The sequence below is a fragment of the Euphorbia lathyris genome, chromosome 2, assembly GCF_963576675.1.
Source record: "Euphorbia lathyris chromosome 2, ddEupLath1.1, whole genome shotgun sequence".
NCBI classification, from domain to species: domain Eukaryota; kingdom Viridiplantae; phylum Streptophyta; class Magnoliopsida; order Malpighiales; family Euphorbiaceae; genus Euphorbia; species Euphorbia lathyris.
The window spans coordinates 139,718,670-139,732,762 of NC_088911.1; the positions used below are offsets into that span (position 1 = coordinate 139,718,670).

At 30.5% G+C, this 14,093-nt stretch overlaps 1 long non-coding RNA gene across 1 annotated transcript; it reads right to left on the reverse strand.

Annotated features, from left to right (window-relative positions):
- Window positions 1-738: 738 nt before the first annotated feature.
- LOC136219331 (uncharacterized) lies at window positions 739-1,725 on the reverse strand. The gene is made up of 3 exons (XR_010684127.1): window positions 1,622-1,725; window positions 1,408-1,512; window positions 739-875 (listed from the first exon to the last, which is right to left on the reverse strand). It is a non-coding gene; the product is annotated as an uncharacterized lncRNA (long non-coding RNA).
- Window positions 1,726-14,093: the final 12,368 nt, after the last annotated feature.

Consider the following 14,093-nt stretch of genomic DNA (forward strand, 5'->3'; position numbering starts at 1 on the left):
GGGCCAAAGATCATGTTATATCTGTGGAAATAGTATAAAAAAATTTGTAAATAAGAAAACTTATTAAGAATATAAGAATAAGATTTTAGAACATGCCAATAATATATTGAAATTCATTAATAAATATTTAGAACATTGCAATAAGAAATCAGTACATATAATATAATACCTGTTTGTTTGGTATGTTGTGTCAAAAGATACCATATCACCAAATAGAGCATAATTCTTTCTACAAATTGGGTCTGCCCATAAAGCTCTACAGAGATGATCGTCTTCATCCATATCAAAGTCAAAAAAGAATGCAGACCATAGAAGTTTTTTCTTGTTGAAAATGTCAATAAACATTTGGGCATCTGACTCATAAATGTAAGCCTTTAAATCTCTGTGGAAGTTTTTGAAATCCTGCTTAGATGCACCTACATTGTTGTATCCTCCAACATTTTCTTTTATTTGTCTGTATGTTCTTACAGGTCCAACATTCATCTAAAGAAAAGACATTAAGAGATTTTATAAGGAAAGTAAATAAAATTTTAAATATTGTAGATGTTATGTTCTATGTTTCACTATGAACTGTTAGAAATGTACAAGTAAAGATGTTTGTAAACATTTTAAATTTAGAATATGACTCACCTTAGAATTATCAACAATCATCTTCTTGTGTAGTATTGTCAGATTTCTTCCATGTTTTTGAAATTTCATACATCGTGGACTGTAAAGTGGGTGTGTATGTTCCTCTTTTAAACGAAAGACAATATATTTTCCATCATTGCAGTACTTTAAAACAATTTGCGCTTGACATCCAACACGTGTTATTAATCTTCTTCTTGGTATGTGTCCTTCAATTTCTTCAACAATTTTTTTCTGCTTATGGCCTGCTTTATTGCACAAACAGTATTGAAAAATGACAAGATTTGAGTTTTTTCTTTTTTTAACTGTAGATTTTCTAATATTAAATCCTGCTTCAGTGGCATATGCTTTGTAAAATTCAATACCCTCATCAATAGTATTAAATTTTGTTCCTACAGTAGGTATTTTTTCTGGAGAGCAATATGGCTTCCATTCTTTTGTTCCTTTAGGAGTCTGCCCAAATTCTACTTGTTGAGTGTAGGATATAATTGCAGTAGTAGAATCATTAGGCTGTTCTTGATTTGACACTGCATTTAAGTTGAATTTTTGAACATATGTGATAATATATAGAACATATGAACAAATGTTTAGAATATTAGGTACAGTTTGAAGAATGTATTGAACTATATATTTCAATATACTCAATTTTATTTTTTCAACAATTTTTAGAACTAATTAGAAATAAGAAACGAATAATATGTACTATTATCTATAGAACACATGAACAATTATTTGGAACTAGCTTTTTTAGATTATGAAGAATGTTAATTGGGAATGTACCTCTTTCTATAGTTGAAGACAGAGAAATTTGATGATGATCATCATTCTCCTGTAGATCATTGTCTATTATTTCATGCAAATCCATTGTTTCCATCTGGATAGAATCTGAATTATTTCCAATTTGTTTCAGATTTAACGAATTTCTGAATAAATATAAACATAAGAAACAGAACAGAGAATAATATTCATTTATAGTTGTTGGATATTTCATTACCTGATTGATGCTATTGAGATCAATTGCTTTCAATCTTTTTGTTTGAATGTAGATCGTCTTTTTAATCTGATTTGCGATTTTTGAATGACAGAGCCATGAGGAAGGAGGAACGGTGATGAGGAAGGAGGCTGATCTAATTAACGAAGGAGGATGGATGATGAGGAAGATCTGAGGTTGAATTACAGAAAAATGATCTGAGGTTGAATGACAGAGCCATGAGGAATGAGGAACGATGATGAGGAAGGAGGCTGATCTAATTAACAAAGGAGGATGGATGATGAGGAAGATCTGAGGTTGAATTACAGAAAAATGATGAAGATCGAAGTGATGGAGGAGGTGCGATTGTTGATCGTGATTTTGCGATTATGGAAGAATGATCTACGATTATTGATTCTCAATTTGCAAGAGTGAAACGCTGTAGTTTTGTAATTGGGATAAGTTGTTTTTTTAATGTATAAAACTACGTAGTTTTAGAATGGTTTTCATCTAGGGAAGGGTTCTCACTTGATCCCTCCCCTATATATATATATTATTCCTTTCTCACATTAATATTCTCAAATCTATTCATATTAACATAATCATCATCATTGTATGCCAAACAATATCACATATCTATATCTATGCCAAACATAAAGAACCAACAAATAATTAATAGGAGAAAGTTCAAATAAAACCCCTGTGGTTTCACTAATTTTCAAATAAATGACTGTGGTTTACTTTTTGTCAAAACGAAGACTGAGGTTTCGCACTTTTAATAATGCTATTAAAACTATCTTTAACGACCTGAAAATGAAAATTTTCAAGAATTAAAGTTGTTCAATGTCATATTTTCTATGGAACTACATTTTCGATTTTAGAAAATAATCTTTTTTGGAACTTTCTCTCTCTAAACATTAACTTTCTCTCTCTTCACCAAACATCATCTAAATAATCTCGAAATAAAAAAAGTTGAAGAATTAAAGTTGCTTAGAATATTAGTAGTTATTAAAATATGTCATTTTTGAAGTTGTTAAGGGTGACTTTAATAGTATCAATCGAAAAAGTCCTTATGTTGCTAAAGTTGAAAACCTCAGCCCTCGTTTTGATAAAAAGTAAACCACAGTCCTTTATCTGAAAATTAGTGAAACAACAGAGGTTTTATTTGAACTTTACCCTAATTAATATTAACAAGCCAATATCAACAAGCATACAAGACATATTTAATTAACTATCCACCTCAATATCCAATTTTGAATCTAGCATGTTTATTTATATAATATTTTCTAAAGAGTACTTTGACCATTTAATTTTTTGTCAATTAACATATAATAAAAAGTTATAGAATAATTAATTGTATACACATATGTGCCATTTGGAATTAAAATCTATAAAAAAAAAAGGACACTTGAAAAGGGTGGCCAAACGAGACGATCCTTTTGTGAAGCAGCCAAAACATATATATATATATATATATATATATATATATATATATATATATATATATATATATAATACGTTTGCGTTGTCAAGAAAGTTTGATTAGCTCCCTAAATCTTAAAGTATTTTGATAGACCCCTGAACTTACATAAAATATTCAGTACGCTTCCTAAACTTACATAAAATATAATCAATTAATCATTCGGTTGTAAAAAAAAAAAAAAAGTTAAATACGAAAAATATATTGCACGGAACTAAAAAAAAAGTAAAACAATCAAAATTGGGGTATTGCGGTTGTAATATTAGAGAATACAATATTCTTCATTTTTACTCTATTCTTGAATTATGTAACAACATTCTAAGACACGTGGAATACATCTTCCATTTTTAACTTACTTTTTTTGCAACCGAATGATCAATTGATTATATTTTACGCAAGTTTAGAGGGCTAACTAAATATTTTATGCAAGTTCAGGGGGCTATCGAGACATATATGGTAGAATCGCAACCATAGAATACGATGCTAATATATTTGTCTCATAAATTATGGGGGTGGTGAGGAGAGATATATTTTACATCCCAACGGCATTCTTTAGATCAAATGACATCATCTTGTAACAGAATGTGCCATTCTATCTGATATGGTGATAAATACCGTTTTCTCTCAGTTATAATTGGATAGTAATTTTGGAAATGAAACATTTACTATCAATAATAATAATTAGATAATGAATTTTAACAAAATAAGCTCATCCAATACTAGAAAAAAACAAAGTAAAGTTTATTTTGCAAAAACAAAATAAGCATAGAAGGCACCACGATTGATTGAAAGCTTAAGTAAACCTTTCAAATTTTTGAATAGCTTGTATCATAAATACATTTATTTATTAATAATAATAATAATAATTAAATGCTTAAGCAATCTTTCAAATTCTTAAATCACTATGCCATAAATACCTTTTTAATATATATACAATTAAGTTTTTTTAAATAAATAATATAATATCTTTATTTCTTGAATTTTTTTTTTGAGCTTTTTATTTTTTATTTTATTTTATTACATCAAAATTTATGAAACATTATGATGCATACATATCATTCATATCTACCTGAATCATTTTGCGAGCGTTACAACTAGTGCATTACAACATTCTTAGAACCGTTTCTCAGATTGCATCTCATAGTTAGGGATATTGGCAAATGGTAGGGTACTTGCAGGTAGTGTCAATCCCAAATCATTATCGTTTTTTTAATTATTTGCACACATCTTATTATCCTAATGGGTATACTTTTTGCATTCCATACTCGTCTCATTTAATTCGCGGGTATTCACGGGTACCTTTACCCATGAAGAATCAATACATAAAATAAAAAATATTATAAAATTAACAAAGTATAAATTTAATAAATCGTCCATCTAAACATTTAACAAATTGAACAGGGCCGGCCCTGGGCATAGGCCCAGGGTGCGGCCGCCTAGGGCCCAAGGTTAAAAGGGGCCTAAAATTTTTAATTTTATTGAATATATACTACTTTTTTTTTGTTATAAGTATAGTTATAATACCCATTCAGGTCTAAAAACGAACCAAATAATATGATATTTTATGTATAAAAAGGGTCCAAATTTATATTTTGGACTTTTAAAGATAATTTAAGGGCCCATTATCTCCAATTTTGCCTAGGGCCTATAAAATGTCAGGACCGGCCCTGAAATTGAACATTAATCAATAAGAATAAAATAGGTTAATGGTATCACTCAATGGTTGAAGAACAAAAGATTGGAGTTTGAATCCCATATCTTGCATCTAAAAAACAATAATATTTTTTAATATGTATCAGATTTATGACGGGTAACGGGTACCAGATACCCTAGGGGTATTCTCATACCCGTCTCATATCTGTCATAGGTAATGATTTTGATTCCATTCTTGTCTCATACCCTTTTATACAGGGTACGAGTAGTCCTATTAAGGTCGGATAGTACCAGATACCCGCGGGTTACTCATAGTGGCTTTCAGTAACTAACTATGTAGTGGACAGGGGCGTAGATAGGAGCTCAGTAGTACCGGAGCAACCCGAGCTTCCTAAATCATGGGTGGTTCAGCCCCGTTATATCTCCGTCTTTCGGCCCGATAATAGACAAAGTTCCATCTCCTCCTTTTCCCACTAACTTGAATAATTGTAGAATTTTTGGGTAGAAATTGTAATTTTTATTCACATTATTCACCAAAAATTAAGTTATATTAAAATTTGGACTCCATAACCTGGTAGGATGCAGCTAGGTCCCCAATCTTGATATTACCTTAATATATAAAAAGTTACCCTATATTTGGTTCCCATTCCTTGCCCATACCATATGCCTTTTTAGGTCACTGTTTTGCATATTAATTACCCTATTGACTTTATATTATATGCCAATGCCTTTGTGTCCCTTCTATTGGGGCCATAACTTTATGGGCCAATTTAATTTTCATTTATATCATAATCATTATATTTTAACTTTCATGATTATATATTCTCAATTATTTTTTTTAAGAAATATATTCTCAATTATGAAATATTATTGCAATTCTAATTTTAACAGTGTGACCTGAGGAGGATTTGGGAGATTGAGCACCTCCTGATCGTCAGAAACGCTAAAAATACTATAGAATTTGTATTTGGGTTTTTAATTTTTTCTGTAAAAAAATCAAAATATCAATTTAACACCCATAAATCACAAGAAAAAGTGAATTTTGGATCTGTCATTGTGTATGAAAGGGAATACAGATGTTTAGAATGGTGTAAATAATAGAAATTGGATTCCAGTTGTTTTTCTGAAGATTTGAAATTACGATAAATATATGATTTATTGTTCGTTTGTATGTTTTTTTATCTTTTATATGGGTTTCTTAGCTCTTTGTAGTTGTTTTCTTCCCTTCGTGAATTTTGTACGAGCTTTATAAAGTCTGTAATTACGTGTAGTTTTATTCTTTAATGTACTATACTTGTTTTATCAAATGAAACAATATAAATATTTTCATAAAAAAAAGTATGAAATCGATGTACAAAACATCAGTTTAATTGCAAAAGATTCGGTGATTCAATCACCAAGTTTAGTGTTAAATGTCGGCATTTGACATTGGGTATTTGAAACACTGAATATGATAATGAATCCGGTGATTGAATTATCGAGCTTTTTTCGTATTTGAAATTTGTATTTTAAACGTTGGGTTTTTATGTTTTCTTATAGGGCATTAGGTAAAATTGTAAAAAATGCTAGCCGCTAATCGGTCGGATAGAGTTTCCGAGGATTAATTGAGAATTCATTCATTTGTAATTTTTTATAAAATAATATAAATACAATTAAAATCTGGATTATACTATGTAATAACAAATTTAAAATAGAAAACCCCATATTTATTAATATTTATTACATTAATGTCCTTAAAAATAAAAATTTGTTAAATAATATTAATATTCTTAAAAATAATATTTCACACTTTTAGATATTTTCTTTTAATTCGAGGTTATTTAATATTTGACTTAATACATTTTTATCTCTTATACTTATCCAAAAAGTCTCTCGTATACTTTGAAAAAGTTATATTTATCTCATGAATTTGCTTAGTGACCGATTCTAGAAGGTACATATTAGCCTCTTGAACTTTTTTGAAGTGATATATTAACATCTGAACTTGCTTAAAATATAGATATTTCAACTTTTCAAAAATCTTTTCTTACTCCGCTACGTGAATTTTCAGAGGCTAATTGTTCTTTTGAAATAAGTATAAGTGGTGAATAAAACATTTTTAAAGTTTAGGGATCAGTTGGCGACTTGGGAAAAGTCTAGGAGTGCAAAATGTACTACGCCTTAATATCTTATTTCAAATTAAAAACATTGACATAAAATTTAAGGGTTGATTGTTTTTTTAAAAAAAGATCATATGAGTCCATTTGGATCCCTTTGGAGCCGTCTAGGCATCCAAAAATTAGTAAACCGAATTATATTGTTGATTTGAGAAAATCAGGACGGTATTAATACCCGCCTAAACGACCGTTTGGGCCGATTTTTAGAACACTAACATTAGATCTCAATTATTTTTAACCCAATATTACTCATGGGTTTTGTTTTTCATAAAAAAGGGGAAGAACATTCATTTAAAAATAGACTTGAGAATATTGATTTATAGCTAGGGATAGGTGATGTGACCAATGAGAGTATGATGAAATTGAATGAGAATAAACCATTAACAAGAATGTTGGGACATAGAATCACTCTAAATTCTAGGAAACACATATATTTTGATGTAAAGCCAACTAAAGTGGTTTAACTTTGGTTACTATTTAACTATGGTAAATAAACTTCAATTTGTATCATAAAAATAAGGGAGTAAATAATTTATTAGTCATGCATTTTTACCTAACATATTGTTTGGTTCTCGTATTTTAATAATACACTTTTTTATCCTTAACGGGACGTTTGGTATTCTATTGAGATAGGGATAAGGATAAAGGTTGGAATAGGGATAGAGATAAGGTTAAAGGTTGGGATAGGGATAAAAATATGAAAATCGAGAATTATTATTCAACGTTTGGTATGTGAGATAGAGATAGAGATAAAATACATTTTACTATTTTAACCTTATTTAAACTACATAACATTAATTTGAGGGATAAGATGGACTTTTCCATCATATTAAAATCGCAGGAGCTTATCCCACCTCCTTATACCACCCCCTCTTAGGTATAGGATTTGAGGGATAAGATTCATATCCTTCTCTTATCTCCCTAACCTATCTCTAAAACAAACATGAGATAACTCATCTCGGTTTTTTATCCATATCTCTGTATCTTTATCCCCTCTAACAAACACCCCGTAATAGTTATTCTATTCAATATTTTAGTTCCTCAAATAGAGCTGTAAATGAGTCGAGTTCATGAGCAGTTCAGTGTTCGACTCAATAAAAGCTCGACAGTATTCGGCTCGATTTATAAACGAGCCGAGCTAGAGCATGACGAAGATCGGCTCGAAAGATCGCAAGTAGACTCAATTATAGGTTCATGAACAAGTTCACAAGGAAGCTCAATTATAATGTTTATGAACACGTTCGTGAGCAAAATTTGTTTGGAGCCATTTTTTTCCAATTCCATTTTACACCTTTCAGAGCCAAGTTTTTCTCAACAGATAAATTTGGGAAGCATTCTTATTCTCAACCCGCAATCTGTTTAAGACAGAGGTCGAAACCACCTCTGATAAGGATGGTTCCAAATAGGGACGGGGTTTCAGAGGGTTTGTGTGTCCATTGCTCATAAAAAAAGGTCCAAAATTCTATGAAAAATGTGAACGAGACTTTAATTTTTTTTTTATGTAAAACACTACAAATATATCAATTTAACACCCATAAATTACAATAAGCATCCTCTCTTAGTGAATTCCGAATCTGTCACTAGTATCGAAAGCAGAGGAGAGGGGGCTTGGCTCCCATTATTTCTACCCATGAAATTAGGCTTGTCAATGGGGCTAGTAATACCCATACACATTAGATCCCATCCCATTAGGGTTGGGGAATCCCCAATACCCATTTTTCTAGGGTTAGGGGTGAGAAGGAAAATTATCCCCATTCTCGGGATGAGTTGGGGACAGTATAGATATCCTCGTCCTACGAGGATCCACAATCCATTACTGTTAGGAATACCCATAGATATACCTATTAAAATATAATATTGATATAAAAAATAATAATTTATATTATATATATATATATATATATATATAAAATAATAATATAATTAAAAAAACTAATTCTAAAATGCAATTATATCCTATATAGAATACACTTTGAATTGAATTACAACTTTCTGCTTCAATTGAATTCTAAACAATTAAAACTTTCTAATTCCTAATCTCCAATTACAATAAAATTTCAATTACGATTACGATTATGAAAATTCTAACTTTTTATTTAATTCAAACTTATAAATTGAAAATTCCTATTCCACAATTTTCACTCGATTCATTAAATTGGTCTGTTTATCTGGTAAGTTGATTTACTTCTCCTCATCTATGCTTTTATTTCCTGTTTGTTTTTAATCATCGGAGCTCACACAACTTTATGTTTATTTTTTGAAATAAATTATATTTACTAAATCGTATATATTTGCTATTAGTTTAGATTTTTTTACAAAATAGGACGAGTATATAGGGACAAATTTATTCCCATTTTTCCCAACAGCGCAGAGAGGGCCAATCCCCATTACGAATGGGAATGGGGATGGAATTGCTCACCCATCCCGAACTCGCCCCATTGACAATTAATCATCAACCGTCTTTATAATTCTTCAAAATTGTAATTTTGTATCGATAAAATAACTCAATTTTATAATTTGTTTCATCAAATTTCACCCTTTTTGTCATCTTTCCGTTATAAAATTTAGGGTTAATTACAAATATATACCCTATGGTATTGCCGATTTGCAGATAGATAACTGTGGTATTTTTTTTTTACAAACACAACCCTGTGGTTGCAAGATTTTGCATGTTTTTTACTTTGCCAAATTTGACCGATAACGGCCTCAAAATAAAAAATTTCAAGAATTAAAGTTGTTTAGTATCATATTTACTACGGAACCATATTTTTTATTTTTCAAAATCATCATTTTTGCAGTTTTCTCTCTCTAAACATTAACTTTTCTCTCATAAAAAAACACCTAAATGACCTCAAACCTAAAAAATTGAAGAATTAAAGTTGTTTAAAATATCATTTAACAAAATTTTCATTTCGAGGTCATTATCGGCCAAATTCTGACAAAGTAAACCCAAACGCAAAATTTTATAAACCACATGGCTGCATTTGCAAAAAAATTACCACAAATACTGATCTGCAAATCGACGAAACCACAAGACATCTATATGTAATTAACCCTAAAATTTAATGGATATATCAGTCAAAGTGAACTTTTTTTTTTAATACAAATTATAAAATTGAGTTATTTAATTATTTTATAACCACACAAAATAAAGTGAGTGTGATGAAATTCTTTTTGTATGACCAAATAAGGAAAAACAATAATTTTATTTAATATTTTATTATTACAAATATTGTTTGTAGTCATATTATAGATAAGAAATTGAATAGGAACAAAACCCTGCAAAAGATTCTTGCAGAATGTATGAATTAATAATTTTATTTTTGGTTCTGTGGTCCAACTTTCTATTTATAAATAAATAAATAAACATTTATTTAATTTTTTTTATAAAATTTTAAAAAAAAAGTCCCAACATGTGAAGTCTTAGTCTGATATCCTGAAAAAAATAGTTCTAATTAAGAATAAGAGACAAAAAAATACCATTAATATTGCCAGCTATATTTAATTTTATTCTTTTTTTTTCAAAAAAAATAATAATTTGTTCTTCATAATATAAATGCTATAATTGAGAGTATATTAATTATAAGTTGGTCATGTTGTAGAATGTTTTGATATATCTTTTAAAATGAGTAATTATTAGGGATGCACGTGGTCGGTTAACCAGTCCATTAAAATTAATTCGATCAGTAATCATTTGATCAGGTTTTTTAAAAACACTAATCATATATTAGTCTATTAAATTTAGTTAACTACTATTCGGTTAACCAATTATTTCGGTCGGTTAACCTTTAATTTTAGTTTCTAACCATTAATAATTAATCGAATTAATTCATAATGTGTGTTTTAATTCATAATAGGGAAATTTAGCGTACAAATTTACTTTTAAAAGAAGCTTAATATATTAGTTCCTTAAAGTGTCGTTATTAAGTCCTTAGATCTATAAAAATGCCATAAAAATATACAAAACAAAAAGTTAATTTGTTTTAAAGACTTATAGTCACAAATTAGATCTTTATTTTTGAAGTTTTGAATTTTTTAAAAAGATTTAGACAAATTGCAATATTGATCATTTTAAACAAGTTCAAGGGAAAATGGATTACTCTAAGTAAGTTCAGGTAGGGATGGCAACAGGTAGGGTACCCGCGGGTAGTGCCAATTCCAATCCCAAACCCGTCTCATTATCCTAACAGGTATAGTTTTTGCATCCCATACCCGTCCCATTTAATTCACGGGTAGCCGCTGGTACCCTTACCCGTTAAGAATCAATAAATAAAATAAAAAATATTACAAATTTAACAAAGTACAAATTTAATAAATCATAGATCTAAAGATTGAATAAATTAAACCTTAATAAATAAGAATAAAGTAACTTAGTTCTATCACTCAATGGTTGAACAACAAAAGGTTAGAGTTCAATCTCACATTTTACATACAAGAAACAATAATAGCTTTTCATATATAAAAGATTTATGACGGGTAACGGGTACCAGGTACCCTGGGGGTATTCCCATACCCGTCCCATTACCCTAACGGGTAATGATTTTGATCCCATACCTGTCCCATACCCTTTTATACATGGTACGGGTAGTCCCATTAGGGTCGGGTAGTGTCGGGACCCACGGGTGCAACACCCGTTGCCATCCCTAAGTTCAGGAGACCAATAGGTCAATTTAAAAACATTCAGGTGGCCAATAAATTATTTTAAGCAAGTTGAGAGGCAAATGAGACACCATGTAAGTTCAGGGGCCAATCAAACTTTTTATACAAGTTTAGAGGATTTTATTTGTTATATATAGAAAATAATAACATATTCAGAATTAAGTGCCCGTTTGTTTTCATTTTTTGAAACTTCTTTTTGTCTTTCAATATTAAACATGAGATAGAAAGTGTTTGATAAAATTCCGAAACAGCTGTTTTAAAAAAAAAAAAACAATTAATATCTAATGTTTATCAGTAACAACAAATAGCTAATAGCAACAACAAACAGCAAACAAGACCAACTTAAATAAACGGGTCTAAGTTTGATAATATGATTTAATTGTAATTGTATAGTTAACTATGATATTCACTTAAGAAGCTCTTTATAAGGAAAAATTACAAAACTGGGCCAAATTAAAGGCCCATTTACATATTAAGACCCATTCGAAAACAAATTACATATCTAGACTATTTCATTATGAATTACCCATAATACTATTCATATATATAACAACTTAGTCAAATTTCCCTTTCTTCTTCTTCATCCTTAACATGCGCACTCGAAGTGTGTTTCATTTTCAATTTCTGCGAACTTCTACCACTATTGAATCTTTGCATTTCTTCTTCCAAAGTCTTTTAAATCAATTTCAATGGCAAAAAGTGGCAAGAAGGTATATATCTACTTTGTTTATGTGATTTCCACCTAGTTTTAGGGTTTCTCTTTTTATCGTTTTTTCTGTTTCTGCGATTTTGGTTTAGGGTTTATGCTTTTGATGTGTTTTTTCATTAGTTTATAGATACATTTTGCGAAATGAAACTTAGAAATAGTTCAAAATGGTTGTGATCATGACTTCATTTTGTAGAAAATACTACTTCGCAAAGATGATTTTGCTTCGCCGATTTCGCAAGCTGCGAAGCAAAATCATATGTGTGAAGTAGTATTTTGTTTCACAGATTCTAAACACTGCGAAACTACAAGTATTCTGCGAATTCGCAGTTTATCTTCTGTCTTCGCAGTTTGAGAATCTGCGAAGACATATACACTTGATTTGCTTCACATATCTTCAATCTGCGAAGTAAACATGGATTCTACGAAGCAGTATTTTATTCAATATTTGACTAATTTGATCTACTTTTTGTTGAAGGTTGATCATTTTAAGACAGATTCCAAAAAGAAAAAGAGGACATCAAGTGAGAATAGTACCAAAGGCATCACTTTCAAGTATCACCATACCTTGAATACAAGAGCATCAAATCACAGTGAGGGCTGATGCTGAGGTGATGAAGAAAGTGAAGCAAAGATTATCAACAAAGCAATTGGAATTGTTGAAGAAAACATGCTTTGGGCATTTGTTGGTAACATTTGATCTCTGGCACATGTGTGTTTCTTCCTTTCATCTATTCTTTGGAGCCTAAACATATCGGGATTGAGTATCGCAATACCTATAGCACGCCATTTACATGTCTCATCATGCTTACATCTAACTTCAAACATGTCTTGTTAAACTTGTACACTCTCCATTCGAACCCGTTCTTAACTGCGTAATTTTCCAGTGCATCTTATAATGCTCGTTTGTTGAGAATATATCATGCACCTTTAAACCGACAACCCCTTATGATGCACTAGCTTCAATAGGAAGCACATATGCATCATGGACCTCTATGAGCCATCGAAATGGATCGATCATCTTTCTTCTTCTTTCTTCATCATCCACCTATATATTCTTGCTGATACATTGCTTTGGGGAACAGCTTCGCAATGAGATTGTTTCCAAAGGATATATTGTTCATCATTTACCATTTCATTGTTTACCATTTCTTCGGTGTCAAAAGGACCTCATATGTATTCTTCGTACGTCATTTCTTCCAAAAAGAAAACTGGATTCGAGCTAATATCATTTAAACCAAGGTTGGTTGCATGGTTGAAATCAGTAATCTTTTCTTTTCCTGACCGATGAGTTCGGACTTCAACGGTTGTGTCTACTTCAGCGGTTGTGTCCACTTCAACAGTGGCATCACAACTTGATTAAATAACATTATTTGTCTTCATAGCTCGTGGTTGGATTGTTCATGCAAAATTAACATATAGTGGGATAACATCGCTTGGATTCATCCGACAATACTCTATGAAGCACTCAACATCACTTGAATCAACAATCAGAACTACTATCCTATGAAATTTGTTTGGACCATATGTAGTTTGCATAGTCATACGTACGTCAAATAATGTTGAATCAATACGTGTAGAAGTGTATACTCTCTCTTGAAGCATTTCAAAGTTGATTTCCGTTGACAGCCGAAGCAACTTCGATTCACCCTCCTCGTATGTCATGGTTATCCATTGGTCATTCCATATGATCACACATAATAAATGGTCCATTGACATACTGCTACCAAAGATAAACAACAAGGAAGCCAAAAGGTTGTGTCAAACAATGTACTAAAGCAAACATAGCAAACAAATTACATTTACTTCGCAGTTCGCATATCATCAAACTGCGAAGTCGCA